Source organism: Calliphora vicina, chromosome 1 (assembly GCF_958450345.1).
Source record: "Calliphora vicina chromosome 1, idCalVici1.1, whole genome shotgun sequence".
Lineage (NCBI taxonomy): Eukaryota > Metazoa > Arthropoda > Insecta > Diptera > Calliphoridae > Calliphora > Calliphora vicina.
The window spans coordinates 101,428,511-101,445,695 of NC_088780.1; positions in this window are offsets into that span (position 1 = coordinate 101,428,511).

A 17,185-nucleotide genomic window follows, 5' to 3' on the forward strand; every position below is an offset into this window, starting at 1 on the left:
GAGTCAGACTAGTGATCAGACATTGACTACTTGCTTAACTGTTGGGTATTCCTTAATTCGACGCAATACAACTAAACTTATTTATACCCTTTAAAATCCATCTGTACGTGTGCTGGTTTAAATAGGTTTTCTAAAGCTGGACACAGATATATTCATAAGAATTTTGGTATTGAAAATCAAAAATATCGCCCATTAAATTGCTGAGATATAAGCAAAAACTCATGAATATCTTGATTTTATATTGCGAATTCCTACCCAATAAGCATTTTTACTGGAACTCGAGTTGAAAGCAAGTGTAATTCAAGCCTTGAATTATAGCCAAGCAATTGAATTACAGTTGTATTACACTTTATTTCAATACCATTCTCCAGTAAAAAGGAAACATAAAGTCAAGCCATATGTTTTTTGTTTGAAAAATATTGAATTTTTTCAAATAATTTTCAAATTAAAAGCATAATTACACTTGCATTCAAGTCAAATTCCATCAAAATTATTGATTTTTTGCGACTTTGATGCTATTGGTTATAGAGTTGGGTTTATTAGCTCAGTGAAGTGACCGCTCTTTTCAGCTCAGCTCACTGAAATGAACTAGGTCGCTGTTTTAGCTCATTAGCTCAGTATGTTGTATAATGACCATTTCATTTTGAGAATTTCTTGTAGTGAATTAAATCAATTATTTCTGTTGTTAGTTGTAAAAACACACAGTCTTTTGACAATTAGAGATTTATGCGTGAAATAATTGATTAAAATTTTAAAACATCAAATTGTATTTTATTTAAACTAATATTTTTGCGGAAAAAAGAGTTCATTTTTTATTAGAATATCAGTACTTTGTATTTTTTTAATTATGTTTTGATAGATATAATCCCACTAATGTACTTTTGAAATAGTATTTTTTTTTACTAGTTACATACTTTCAATTACAATTATTATTTTAACAATAACAATTGTGTATTTCCCTTTTCCTTTATTATTTTATGAAATATACTTACAAACTGTAGCAATACTCTTTCTTTATTTCATTCTATATCACCATACCATAAATAAATTCACACTCATTCAATAGCACACATATAAAAATTCCTTCATGAAAACAAAAACAATTTGAATAACTCTAATAATTCTTGAAACAGTTCATACAAACGTTGTATCATATCAAAGCAAAAATATATACGCGGCAGCATATGATCATATACATACATAACAAACCTACATTCGAATGATCGTTTTATTTTTGTAGGACACAATACTCACTCACTTTTCAATGTCAGTGAGCGAAAGAATGTTACAGAATTGACGAGTAAAGTGAAACATGTGAAATATTGAAGATGACAAATGAATGTGATTGTGCAGCTCTTTCATGAGTACTGAAAGAAACATGAGCATAAAACAAAACCGCTCAGTTGAAAACGCTCAGTGCTGAGCTGAAAACGCTCAGTATGATGAATGATTCACTTCGCTCAGTTGAGTGAATAGTTCAATTGAACTAGGTCATTCATGAGCTACACAACTCTAATTGGTTATAACATTCAAATTTGGCCAAAAATGGTATAATTTCGTAAAACAAGTTTTTTAAATTCCAAATTTTGTTCTAAAAATTCAGGAAAGAAGGATATAGAGGTAGTGAACAGAATACTTAAAGCTTTGATTTAAATTCCGGAGAATTAATTTTTAAAACTGCTTATTCTTTGAAACTGATATGTATATTTGCATACAATTTTAATGTTGTTTCATTACTATTCCTAATTTTTATACCCTACACCACCATGGTGGTGAGGGTATATTGGATTTGTGCACGTCCGAAATATATTAGTCTAGAATCACTTTCTGAGTTGATGAAATGATGTCCGTCCGTCCGTCCGTTTGTCTGGCTGGCTGGCTGTCCATGTAAACCTTATGCACAAAGTACAGGTCGCTATTTTGAAGATATTTCGATAAAACTTGGTACATATAAGATTTTCGAACCAAGGACCCGCCAAACTGGCTGAAATCGGTCCATTATTTCACCTAACCCCCTACAAATGTCCTCTCGAAATTGGACTCTATCAGTCATAAATTATATAGGTATCGACACAAGTTTTGCTCCAAATAAGTTTTATATATACGGAATTCATGTCACCAAATTTTATTATGATCGGAACATGATTTAGTCATAGCTCCCATATAAGACCCGCATCAGAAAATCACTTTAACATAAATCTCCTAAAAATGTTGGTATCCACATAAAATTCAACATAAATAACTTTCATATAGACATAAATCACACGAACTTATTTCATGGTGATCGGTCCATAATTGGTTATAGCTCCAATATAAGGCCCACTTCCGAAAATCACACACGAATATGAATTATTGAAATTTTAAAAGAAAAATTGTTTTGCTCATTTACTTAGTGTAGGGATTGGTCGACCATACTTTCTTACTTGTTATAATTAAGTTAATGATTAATAGCCTAATGCACTATTAATATAACAGTGATCCAATATCTGTCTTCTAATTTTTAACTAAATTTGTCCTAACTTGTACCAATTATTAAAAATCTTTATAGATGGTGAATAATTAAATGGTGAATAATTAAAAAACTAAGTTTATAAACTAAAATCGACCAAAGCCAAAATATCCATTTATCACTCTATATATTTTTTTAAAAACACAATTAATTGCTTCAAAATTACACCTAATTTCCACAAAAAACGAGAACAGTTAAGACCTTAAGTAACAAAATGTTCTATTTCCAATTCATCAGTCGAATTGGAAATATAATATTTTTAAATCATTAAAAAGCTTATATTACATGCCTCAAGCATGTCTTCTAAAAGTAGTAACAAATTAAAAGCTATAATCTTCAACATTTGGTATTTTTTTCCAGATTATAAATTTAATTATCACAAAGTTTACTACTATTACAAAAGAAGAAATGTTGTTCATAAAAGAAGCCAAAATATTAAATAACACAAAACAAAGTTTAAACTATGTTTTTTAACACTTAAACTACAATTAACGTCAAACAGAGATCAAACATTTATGATTTGTATTTATTATAATTTTTTTTTGAAATTCTACAAAATAAAAGTTCAAAGAAAAATATGAAAACAAAACGAAATACCAAAAACCGCCTTCTTACAAACTTTTTTTTTTGTGTTGGTTCATGTTTCGTTGAGGCATTTATTCTACTGCTTAATAATAATTTCCGATCAAGTTGAGGCACATACACAGGCACACTCACATGAAATACAAATAAACAGTGATCACACATAATAATACAATAATAAGCCAAGTTAACAAGAGAAGTAAAGCTACTTTCACTTTTTTGCCGGTCTCGGTCACATTAGTGTGGCAATGGCAGAAGAAAACAAATAAACAACCACAGCGACAGTAACAACTTTACATTTTTTTCTTCTTTCTTAAACAGAAAATAGTCTCCTCATATGATTACAAATCTTAACTTGAATAAGCGACAATATTACACACAGATACATGCATTCAAATACATTTTTATACATATGTATCCGTGAATATCTGTGTGATTTGCTTATTTCAGAGTGTTTCTGCTGTTTGTTAAGCTTTCTTGGTTTTATACGGCTTAATAAAATGTTGATTTCATAAAAAGAATTATTTATGGCTTAACAAATTTATGTCTCAAGTTTAAAATATTTAATTTACAAATACTTCAACACACAAGCTTACATGTTTAATAAATGAAAGTAAACATCAAAATTTACTACCAAAAAATCAAACTCACGTTACCAACCAACCAACCAAAAAAAAAACACTACCTTTTGTCTTTGATTACTTTTCTATTGTAGAAATGTGGTTGAACAAGAATGTTTTGTTTAGAAATTCCTCTGAATTTGGTATTTGCCCAAAATAAAGAGTGAAATTTTAACTACCAAATCCTGCAATTGCTATTGTTGGTTTTCTTTTGCCTTTAACTACGACTGGTAAGTGTTTTCCTCTATAAGCTTTAAATTTCAATTTATGGCTACAAAACACTTTTGACCTCATTACTGGTCATTGATATTCATAAATTAATCGAAAAGAAATGCAAATACCAATCTTAACAAATGTGCCTCAATAATATGACAACAATAACTGGTAGTTACTTGTGGAATGCATACAATTGATATAAGTATTTTGGATCAAATTGTAGTTCTTCGATTTATAATTACTATTATAATTCTCATTTATGAAAATAACATCTTCCTTATGTTTTTTCCTAATCACGAGTGGTCATTACTCTGTTCATTGCTTAAAATCAACATAATAATGACTTATTATTGTATGTAACTCTGTTGACTTAAGCGTGAGAATAAATAAATATGGGTCGAGGTAGTTATGGTTGCATATATTATTTTTTAGTATCTTAGAAGTTGAATAATAATCAACTTTAGCATGCAGTTTACATATAAATAAGAACTTAGAAAGGTTTTTATATTGTTGTCAGTTTTTATTAAAAATGTTCCCATTGTTATGAATTTTAAAAATGGATTTAATAAAACTTAACAATAAAAAGCATTAGTATACCCTACAATAGTCTAACACCATATTGTATAAAGAATAAGTTCCATATTGACATAAATCACAGGACCAAATTGGATGGGGATCACATGCCTTAATTTCATTACGATCGGTTTATAATTGGTCAAAGCTCCATAATAAGGCCCACTTCCGAAAATCACTTTAGCGAGCATAATCTCTTAAAAATTTTGGAATCCAAACATAATTTAACAAAAATAAATTTCATATAGATATAAATCACACGTCCTAATTTCATGGCGATCGGTCCATAATTGCTCATAGATCACAAATAAGACCGAATTCCGAAACTTCAAATTTTACAAGAAAAATGTTTTTGCTTATTTACTCAGTGCAGGGTATTATATGATCGTACTTGACCAACCATACTTTCTAACTGGCTGATCCGTATGGCATGTTTTCACACAGGTGTAGCAGAGGAATATTCGAGTTAATTTTTTTACAGCGGACCCCAAAGACCCTTCAGGAGTTGTGCTGTGAGGTCTCAAAGTAAGGCACCTCAGACATGCAAAGGTTTGCCTATAAATAACATAGTAGTGAATATATAACCGATTTAATGAACAAAATTTCTAGAAAATAAATAAGAAAATCATCAAAATAATCGATTTTGAATCTGAAAATATCGTATTTTTGTGTCGAAAAACTTTTTTTGAAAGGCATCTATCTCAACAATGATAGCTTTAACATAACCTATTTTTTATAGGAATTTTAGTTTAAGTGTTCTAACATTCCAATGCTGGGATTCTAAAATGAGCAACAGTTTTTGATACTGTGATGTGTTTCAAATCATTCATACCGGACCAAATGTGAACTTTATGGGTGAAATTACAAAAAATTCGAAAATTGGTATTTTTCCGATTTTGTGTAGCGATGTAAAAATGTCATTGCAATATGTTAACGAACAAAACTTATGGAATATTTCATACGAGTCCAAAAAGGACTCGTTAAATATTGCATAAATTTTTAATTTCATAGATTTTTAGTCAAAAACCCGTATACAAATCTTAGCCCCTGGTAAAATTATGTTTACTACAGTACATTACTATAGAGATTATTCCAATATAAATTTAACCCATTTTATGTCGAAATTTCGGATATTCTTTATATATATAATTATTATGTACGTGTGTTAGTATCTGAACTACTCCTTAACGTCTGGGCCGATTTCGATGAAATTTTGTGTGTGTGTTTCAGTGGGTCCCTGGATGGTTTAGATCAGCGAAATGCAAACTCACACTACTACAGTTTTTAGATATTGTAGTTGTATGAGTTGAGAATTATTCTTTGGCAAAAACAAAAACAAATAGCTGAAATAATGAAATAAACAAGCATAAAAGCGTAACACAACCTGCTTCTATCAATGCTCATGCGAGACTGACTGTTTTTATACAATGTGTGTGCTTGCGTACATGTGAAAATAAAAACAAGAGAGCTCATTAGAGAGCTCATTGCATTTCGCTGGTTTAGATTCACAATTGACCTATATAGATACAATAGGCGTGACACCTCCCATACGAAGTAAAAATTTATTAATAGCTACCGAGCGAAGCCGGGAAGGTCAGCTAGTCTATATATATAAAAATGAAATGGTCCATGTATGTAATCGCATCACGTGAGAACGGCTGGAGCGATTTCGCTGATTTTTTTTATTCGATACGATGGTTTCAGGAGATGGTTTGTAAGGAAAAAAACTCGGAAATTTTATGTTTTTTTATATATTGCCTCCTTTTCACTTCTCATTCTCATTTTTAATAAGAACGTAGAGGCAAACAACTGTTTTTGTTTAATACATTACAATGAAAGTTGAAGACGGATACTACTGTATTTTTGGCGAAAGATTAGAGGAAATGATGTAAGATGGTATAATATGACCACTGTACATTGATTTCTTGCATAAATTGAAACCAACCAAATTACTCCCAGATCATGATATTGCAATAATTTGTAATTTTTCAGTATTAAGTATACATTGAATTACATTTGCGTCGATACCAAACACAAGTATTTTCGTCATTCTGATATTTTTGAATTAGATATTGAAGTTCTGAGAGGAGTATTATCGATAGGAATATACGGGCTGTACAGCCAGAAAAGCTATCCAGGAGAGACCTACTATCTGACACGTCCTAGTTCAGTTACCCTAGCATGAAGTCTAATATGAGCCGGCCGACGAACTAATTGATTGGGATCTACTCAGATGTGGTTACTGCACTGAGAAAACGGATTGGTAGTAACAAATAAAATTTAATGATTCGGATGCACACATCGAATTTTTCGGTTCCATCAACAGAAAATCAGTTGATAATGAAGAATGTCGGTTGAAGCAACCAAACTTTTTTACCACTTCTAATATTTTGTAGCCAAAACTGTAAAATTCAGTCACTAAGGTAGAATCATTCGATTGGCAAATTTGGTTGTTTTCACGAATCTATTTTCTCTGTGTGTAAAAAAATATCATTTGAAGCTATCAAAAGTAGAATCTTGAGAGAACTGATAATAAATGTCGTAAAATAGGTACAAAATTAAAAAAACGTAGTTTTTACAAAGTTTGATCGAGAAACATACCTTTAGAAAGAAAATACTCTTTTTCAGTAGTTATTGTAGAAAACTGTTTTTCATACTCTGCGTATGTCCGGCTAATATTTTTTACTATTATTGTGTCGGCGACTAGACTAGATCTTATTAAATATTTCAATGCAACAGTTGGTTATTATATGGGCAAAAAGCATGTTTAAGGGAAGCTGGAGTGCGCTGTGAAACATAGAGTGAATTATCACTTCGATGCAGGTTTGAGTGTGTTTTGTTCTATTTAAATAATCCATTACACAACTGTATAACTGAGCTTTCAATGTTTAATAAACACTACATTTGTCAACATTTTATACATATGCAGAACTTTATTATAAACTTAACTTTTGCAATGACATGCCTTGTATTCTGTTATAAAGATGACGATGATCAATTCAATAAATTTGTTAACATTAATTATTGGACTTGGAAATTCAAGCATATTTATCTCTTTCGTCATGCGATTAAATTGAAGTCTCTAGTTTTTTTTTTAAATCTATATGTGAGGCCAAAAAAGTTTCAATTCGTGAGTAATAAACTCGTGTTAATTTGAAAAAACTTATAGTTTTCCTTAATTTATTTTCAACTCCCATTTGCATGGCTAAAATTTACTTCCTTAAGCAATTTCTCGTGCAAAATTTTCGATTAAATGAGACTGTAAGGAAATACACTTTTATCATAAAAATTACATTTCTGGCACACTTAGAAATAATAAAACAAAAGTGTTATAAAATAATTTTCATTTCAAAAATAAAAAAACACACACATATTTTTTTAACAACAATTACACTTTGGTTTACATTAAGTAACGATCATTTAAAATGATCATCATGTCTTTTATGAGTTGCCAGGTTTATTACTATTTTTTTATTTTTAGTCTGGCCAACTGGCTCTCATAATGTCTGCCAATTCATTGTTGTTTTGGAAACAACAAATTTGTGTTTGTTGACCATGTAGTTTTTTTTTTTCTTGATTCAAGTCTAGTCAGTGGGTTTCTAGTTTAAAAAGAAATTTGTTAATTTGTTTTTAGTGTTTTTTTTGTTTTTATTTTCAATTCATTATGGTTTGTTTATGCCACTTATTAGTGTACATATGTATATGCATGTGTGTTTATGTTTATTAATGTGGTTTTCCACTCCCAAAGGTTTTTGACATTAGCATTTTACTTCACAACAAACCATAAACTGACTGACTGACTGCTGCACTCTCGTCCAACTCTTCGCCAGTTTAAACTTACTTAGTTTTTCATCAGCATTCAACACTTGTGAGACACAAACTTAAACAAAACTTACTTAATTTTATGTTAAACTTATACTTCAATCATATACATACATACCAGAGTTGAAAATGTTGGCACAATGTGAAAAGAACTAAGGACTGAGATCGAAAAATTCTTAACATACATAAATGTAAATAAAAACAAGTAAGAAAGTATGGTCGGTCATGCCCGACCATATAATACCCTACACTAAGTAAATAAGCAAAAACATTTTCCTTTTGAAATGTCAATACATAGTTTGTATTTGTGAGTGATTTTCGGAAATGGGCTTATATGGGAGCTATGACCAATTATGGACCGTTCACCATGAAATTAGGGCGAGTGATTTATGTCTATATGAAAGTTATTTAAGTTAAATTTTATGTGTATACCAACATTTTTGGGAGATTTACGCACGTTCAGGTGATTTTCGGAAGCGGGTCTTATATGGGAGCTATGAGTAATTATGGACCGATCATAATACAATTTAGTGAAATGAATTCCGTATATATAAAACTTATTTGGAGCGAAATTTGAGTAGATATCTATATAAATTAAACATTTAAGACCGATAAAGTCGAATTTTTGCGCACAAGGTTTACATAGGCAGACGGACGGACAGACATCGTTTAATCGACTCAGTAAGTGATTCTAAGTCGATCGGTATACTTTAAGGTGGGTGTTAGACTAATATTTGTGGGCATTACAAACATATGCACAAACGCATTATACCCTCCCCACTATGGTGTTGTAGAGTATAAGAAACCACTAAAATTACAGTTTTTATTTTTTATTTGATTGAAATTATTATTACAATTTACAAAACAAAAATATTTTTATAGTTGTAATCACTAGTGGTGAATTTTCGAACATTTTTTCTACCACACTTTTCGACACATTTTTCAATTCTCTTTTAACAAGAGCACAATATCTCTCCTCTGTCCTTAGGTCCAGGCAGTTTGGAGGATTGGCCTCTCCTGGTACAAATACCACATTATTGTTCTTGTACCGCTCAAGACCTTGCTTACCAAAAGTGATGGATGCCAAATCAGTCCAAAAATAAGTGGACACATTAAGAAGTCTTATGAATGAAAGCATTCTCTTCCGTGATGAAAATTTCGGTATTTATAGAGCCCTTTGTAACAAAATGTTTGGCTTCTTTTGCCGCAACTACATATTGCTTGTCATACCAAGAACTTTTTTGGGAAAATTTTCTGCTTTTGGGTCCTAAACTTTTCTACAACATTCCCTTGATCAGCTGCGAAATTTTACATAAGTGCGTTTCGTCATCCATTTTGCAAAAGGTATATTTTTTGTATAAAATTTGACTTCAATTTCCGTACTCTGTCTTTGGCCTCTAAATTTTTAGCAGAGTTCCTGTCCGTATTTTTTTGAGCCTTGTATGTTTTTAAACCTGCATTGGCTTTAACTTTTCGTACCAAATAGTCCGAGTACTGAGATAACCGGACTGATTTTCTACAGGATGTGTTGGGAGCTCTTTTGAAAATGCTTTCTATTCATGGGCTTTACAAACATCATATGGACCCTCCTTCTACCTGAACAAGGTTCTCTATCAATGGACAAGATCTCCCAATATTATTTAATGACATTAGAATTAGTTTGACGGCAGACCTTTGAATGTTTGGCCAACTTTTTGTATGACCAAGTTTGGTTTTGTTGAAAATATAAAATATTAGAACATTATGACAATATGACTTGATATGAGAACTATTATATTATATACAACCATTTAAACTTACAAATAAATATTAAATGTTAAGTTTTTGTATGCGTACTCATAATATGTTTAAGATGCAAACAAAATATGTTATTTTATTTTAAATTATTTTGTTCTCATGTTTTTGGAGAACATGATCATATTATGATTGCTTTGGATCATAATACATATGTTAACTTCAGAATATTCCTATTCATTTCGGATTACATGTGCCTAATTTAATGATTCTCATTTCATTATTATAAAATATTAAGAAAGTACAATTCGAATACATAAAAAGTACAAATAATCATTCACTTAGAATCATTTATGATTAATTTCATGTTTCTGATACCATTATTATAAAATAAAAGTACTTTTATTATGAAAAGGGTACCTATAAGTCCCATTTCTGTCATTTCTAAATCATTCAGAACCATGTGTTTTTATTTTCATGATTGTAATTTGATTATTATAAATTATTCAAAAAGTATCATTAGAATGCTAAATTTTTAGATTCTAGGTCAATTCGAATAGTACTTTTAGAGGAACGAAACAACGCTCTTTATTGTACCTCAATACATTTAAGCACCATATCCTTAATTCGTACTTCACTCAGAATCATATCAGCGCACTTTACAGCTAACTTTTATATCGATATGTTAAATAATTTTAAATTTTAAAAAAGTAATATTAGGAGTAAAGTTATAAATTTCTTTCTTTTCCCTTTTGAACACCCGTCAAGTTTGAAATATTAAATTACTAAATTTTGGCTAATATTTTTGTGACACAAACATGTCTCAAACAAACAAAAAAATTATGTTTAAAAAAGTACCAAGTTTGGCCCAATCTATCCCTTTGCACTCGAATTTCAAATAACAGCCTATTAGTTAATTGTTGTATGACTGGAACAAACACAGTTTAAAGTTTTATTAAAATGCGCTTAACAATTTCGAATAAAAGGTAATATTTACCATTTTTGGTACTTTTTTGTCGAATGATACAAATTTTATTCAAATAAATTTTAGTATCATAGCGGGAGATCATAAAATGTCTATGTAAATTTTTATAAAAACATATTTTATGAAGAAAATACCAAAAATAAATACAATTTTCAAGGTTCCAATTTCCAATAAGTACGTATGTATTTGGTATATTTTTTTTTTTTTTTGAAAAAAAGTACCAAAAATAAATACAATTTATTCAAGGTTCGAATTTCCAATAAGTACGTATTTGGTATATTTTGAGATAATAAGAATATGATTTAAAAGATTTAAAAGTTGTCAACAAAGTACCAAAACATAAGGAGTGAGATCGAAAAATTCTTAACACACGTTTTTCATTACATTTTTTAACCCAAGTATTATTTGAATTTTTTTTTGATCAAGTTACCTTTGAAAAACATGTCAGTTATTATGTGTAATGTCAATTATATTAATTTTTTTGTTAATCTGATTAAAATGAGTGACCAGAAAAAAGTGCGTACTGAAATTATTAAATATTTTCAACAAAACCCAACTTGGTCTTACAAAAAGTTGGCCAAGCATACAAAGGTCTGCCGTCAAACTGTTTCCAATGTTATTAAACAGTACCGGGAGAACTTGTCAGTTGATAGAAAACCTGGTTCAGGTAGAAGGAATGGTCCACATGATGTTTCTAAAGCCAAAAAAATAGAACGCATTTTCAAAAGAGCTCCCAACACATCCGGTAGGAAAGCAGCCCGGTTAGCTCAGTGCTCGGACTATTTGGTACGAAAAGTTAAAGCTAATGCAGGTTTAAAAACATACAAGGCTCAAAAAGTTCCTGACAGGAACGCTACTAAAAATTTAGAGGCCAAAAACAGAGCACGGAAATTGAAGTCAAGTTTTATAAAAAAATATTCTTGCTGCATAATGGATGACGAAACGTATGTTCTGGCAGATTTTTCGCAACTTCCAGGTCAAAAATTTTATGTTGCTGATGCTCGAGGGAATGTTGAAGAAAAGTTTAGGACCCAAAAGCAGACAAAATTTCCCAGAAAGTTCTTGGTATGGCAAGCAATATGCAGTTGCGGCAAAAGAAGCCACTCATTTGTTACAACGGGCTCTATAAATACCGAAATTTACATCAAGGAATGTTTACAAAAAAGGCTGCTTCCATTCATAAGACTTCATAATGTGTCCACTTATTTTTGGCCTGACTTGGCATCCTGTCACTATGGCAAACAAGCCCTTGAGTGGTACAAGAACAATAATGTGGTATTTGTACCAAGAGAGGCAAATCCTCCAAACTGCCCGGAGCTAAGGCCAGTGGAGAGATATTGGGCTCTTGTTAAAAGAGAATTGAAGAGTACAAAAAAGGTGTCCAAAAGTGTGGTAGATTTTAATCGGAGATGGACTACATGTTCGAGCAAAGTGACAGAAAGCACTATAAAAACGTTAATGGAAGGGTTTCCGAAAAAGGTTCAAAATTTCATCACTAGTGATTAAAACTATAAAAATAATTTTTTTTGTAAATTGTAATAATAATTTCAATCAAATAAAAAAAAAATTAAAGCTGTAAGTTTAGTGGTTTCTTTTTTATAAACATATATGTATGTTAAGAATTTTTCGATCTCACTCCTTAATACACATGAAATATGTTCCCATTTCCCATTTTTCGTTCATTGTGAAAGAAAACTTCATGGGAATATCACAATAGCAATTTTCCCTTCAAGAGAAATGGGTATTTCATGGGAACATAAATTTTTCATGTTTTTGCCGAAAGTTTTTACTAGTTTTATCCCCTAAAGGATTCGAATTTCAAAAAAGTACCAGAACCTGTCTGCTATATTTTTAAGTAGATAAATATATATTTTAAATTTTATTTGTATCTCTATTAGTTTAGAAAATATATACATAGTTACATGCAGAATACTTTTCTTCATTTTCTTCAATTTATTATTTTTTCGTTTCCCATCCCTGTTACATAGTCATAGTACATCTGAATTATAATTTGCATTAATACATAAACATATACACTGTTACATATGTACATTGTTATTTGTAGTGTTAGTCATTGGTCAGAGTTTTGAACTACACCGATCTTTTTTTTATTTTTAAACTACAAATTTCACTTTTCTTTGAAACAGAAAAAATAAAACGTGCGTAATCTTCTTGTTTTTTAAATTTTGAGCTAATTTACAATTCCCATAAATTTTGTATGTGTTGATTTGTATTTAATTAATTTATATCTTTATTTGTTAAACGAAATAATTTCACTACATATTTGCTGTGTCTGATTAAAGACAAGTTAAAGCTAAGTTTAACTAAACGTTTTAAAATATATTAGGTTTATTATTATTATTGTAAAATATCCATTTGACCTAAATTCTTTTACCTACGTGTATAAAATGTTTTCAATTTCAGGAACTACTACTAGATTTTTGTATAAAATATTTATAAAATTAATTAACACTTTCTTTTCTAAACTTCTGCTTTGGTTATCAGATTTGTATTTGTCGTACATATATTTTTTTTTTACTGTTTGCCGATAATATTTGGTTAAAAAATTAATTTCTTTTACTTTTTATGGTACAATGACCTAAATTGTTTCAATTTAAATGTTGCTAATAAATTAACAATTCACTTGTAAAAAAATTCTTACTTGTTCGCAAATTCATTTAAATGAATTTGTTGTCGTAAAACTTTTACTTATCAATCAATTATGAGATGTTCTTTTTATTTGTTCGAACAAAAAATAACAAGTGTGGCGAAATTGTGTATAAATGTATTAAGGAAATTGTTCAGAAATGAACAACACTTAACTGATATGAATCAGATTTTAAAATATTGACAACTATTTAATATTATTAAACCTTTCACTGATTTTTATTAACACCAACAAAAATATGGGGATATATTGATATTGTCATTCCGTTAATAACATATTGAAATATTGGTCGTAGAATCTAAAATATATACACATACATATTTTGGGTCCCTATAACAATCTAAGATGCTTAAGACGTTTTATTTTCAAATCATAGTATACATAATCAACTTTAAACCTTTATTATTGTCATTATTTTCTCTAGATAAGTATAAATTTCCATAGAAATTTGAATGTTAAGAAATTCACGACATTTATCGACAAAAATTGCTAGGAATTTCTAAAAAAAATATTTCCGGCATTCTAGTAAAGGGTCGTTCAATATAGGCTTCCGAACTATGATAGTTGATAGCGCGATCATATTGTTGATGCTACATCTGTCGAATTGACATTTGTTGTCGAATCCAAATAATGCATCCCGAAAAATTTAAGATTTTTTTCTCTGAAAAAATGGTATAATACTGATTACTGGGAGACATTTTGAAAGTTTTACCTCCTTCTATTTCTATCTTACTTTTTCTAAAATTTAAATTTTCCCCTCATATTAATGCCTGTATTCTTAATAATTTTTATTACACCACAATTATGGGACAATTTGCATTTCATTAAAACTTCTTTTGCTTAGATAAAGATATGTCTGCACTATTTCCATACAGTAAAGCAGACAGACAGATCTACAAATGTGTTGAAGTAGAAGTAATTGTAGTAATCTGTAAATAAATACCAACAAATATTAGTTGGTAACATAGAAAATTACCAAGGCATATCACCCAATAACTCATCTAAAACATACACTCACTCAAGTTAAATGTATCTAAAAGCATTTATGTATGTAGCAAAAGTATATAGTGGTATGTATATACAAAGATACAAGTAGGCGCCAATTGCTGGTATGCAACAGCACGAATGCAACAATACAAGTTGCTAACAAAGTACTAGCAACATGTAGTATAGCAAAGTATATTTAACTGACAACTTATTTTATTTTATTTGCAACAACTCGGTTATTTTTACGAAGCATACTTGCATATTCTCCACTGTTTCTTGTTGTTATTGTTGCTATTTATGTGCAATTTCTTTAACTCTTCTCTGCCATGATAATGTGTCACCCGGCCTATGTTCGTTCCATGGAATAGTATCTGGAAAAATATAAATAAAAACAAGTGCTGCGGTTTTACTCGTGTGTATTTGTAAGGCAAGGTTTTGTTTAGTTTTTTGCAGTTGCTGTTATCGTTATGGCATGTAAATAAAATGAAACGATATAAGAAGTAACAAACTAGGCAATTGGGTCACAATTTAGGAAAACTTGTTTAAAGCAAAAATAATACTAAAATAAGAAAGATACAAAAACTAATAAACGTGTGTTAACTGAATGAATTCAAATTTTCCTCCTGCCCCCCACAATCTCTCTCACTCTCACACTTTTTCTTTTCTTTTACTACAAGAAAGAAATATTAACCACATTTTAACAAGCTTCAATGCGTGTTCTGGGCAAAAAAAAAAAACAAATTTACTTGTAGTTGCTGTAATTGACTACTGTATCAAATAAACAATAACAAATTTAAACGTTACATGGCAGCCATACACAAAGACTATCCACAAAAAGAATCTTTTCTTTTTTCTTGAAAAATGTTAACTTTAAAACAAGTGTTTTCGCTTTTAAATTTGTTAAACTACTAGAAACAAAAAGTGTAAGAGAAACATTTTAATGATCGAGTCTATGCTGACCTACACTTAACAGTGGTATGATGACAACTAGGATTCCTAAGTTCCAAGACTTTCTCCATTCCTGGGAAATAATAGAAAATCTATTCATTCCCGGAAATTCCAGTGAATTTTTTAATACTAAATTTAACCAATAATAAGCTCTACAGTGGGAAAGCGGTAAACGTTAGGTATTTGAACCACATTATGTTAAATTACATGATACATATGGGAAAAAAAGAAAATAACATATCCTGATTTACCACCTGTTAAAAGTGGTAAATCAGTCTTTCAATCAATATCTATATGTTTTATAAGTGGATGAACATGACAACGATTTTGAAGCCTTTAAAATGATCCTATTTCTTCGTTTGAGTTCTGATTTCCAAAAAAAAAATAGCTATCAATTATCACTTATAGCTTATTAGATATTTTCATTATTTTTACCCACCCTACTCCAGTTTTTCGATAATAGGGGGTCCAAATATTTCCCGATTTTCTCCATTTCTATTTTATTGGACTGACAACAATTGTATATGTTAAACAAAAAAGCAATTGTTTATTCCATGGTGACCCCTGGCCGCGCATCCGGTAGGCCCATGAGGTCCAAACTCAAAACTTAAAATCGACAACACTTTCTCTTTGCGCAAATCTAATCGGACTGAGCGTTTAGATGTTACAGATTTATTTCCCTCTTTTTTTATACCCTTCACCATGAGTGGCAACGGTATTTTTTTGCCATTTCGAAATAATTTAGTTTAAAATTTTTGTGTTAGTAGACAATAAAATTAATATTTCAATTGATCTTTTGACCCACTTTGTAAATTTGACCCAGTATGTAATTTTTGTGGAAGTAGAATTTCACCAAATTTTGACCACATATAGAATCAGTTATATAGATTCTTATTATGCAATAAAATATAAATATGAGTTTGTCATTCCGTTTGTAATTTCTACATTTTTCATTTGCGACCCTACAAAGTATATATATTCTGGATCGTTATAGATAGCGAAGTCGATATAGCCATGTCCGTCTGTATGTTGAAATCAACTTTCCGTAGCCCCCAAATAACTTACAATCATGATTGATGCATCAATATATTGAGAATTCTTCCGGCTCTGTTGCTATTTAAAATCAAGAAAATCGGCCTACAAATGGCTGAGATATAAGAAAAAACCGGGACAACATCGATTTTTGGCCTATTTTTGATCTATATCTGGATTACTAAATCATTAATATATACAATATGGATATCTAATGATAGATAGAAGTCCACTGCAACGATGTATATAAGGTTATAGTAATTTAGACCTAGAATGGGCCAAAATCGGGAAAAATATTTTTTTTTTTTTACCAAAAAAAATTTTTGTCATACATTAGCTTCTTCCATTTTTTAACTCAGAAAATTATGTGGTGTTTTGTAATGACTTTGGTGGACTTTTAATGAAAATTAGACTCTCAAGCTACAAAGCTGATGAATGCGTTTATTTTATGAATTATTGCTTTCAAAATAAAAATAGCAAAAGTCTATCTATATTCTAGATTTCTGTAA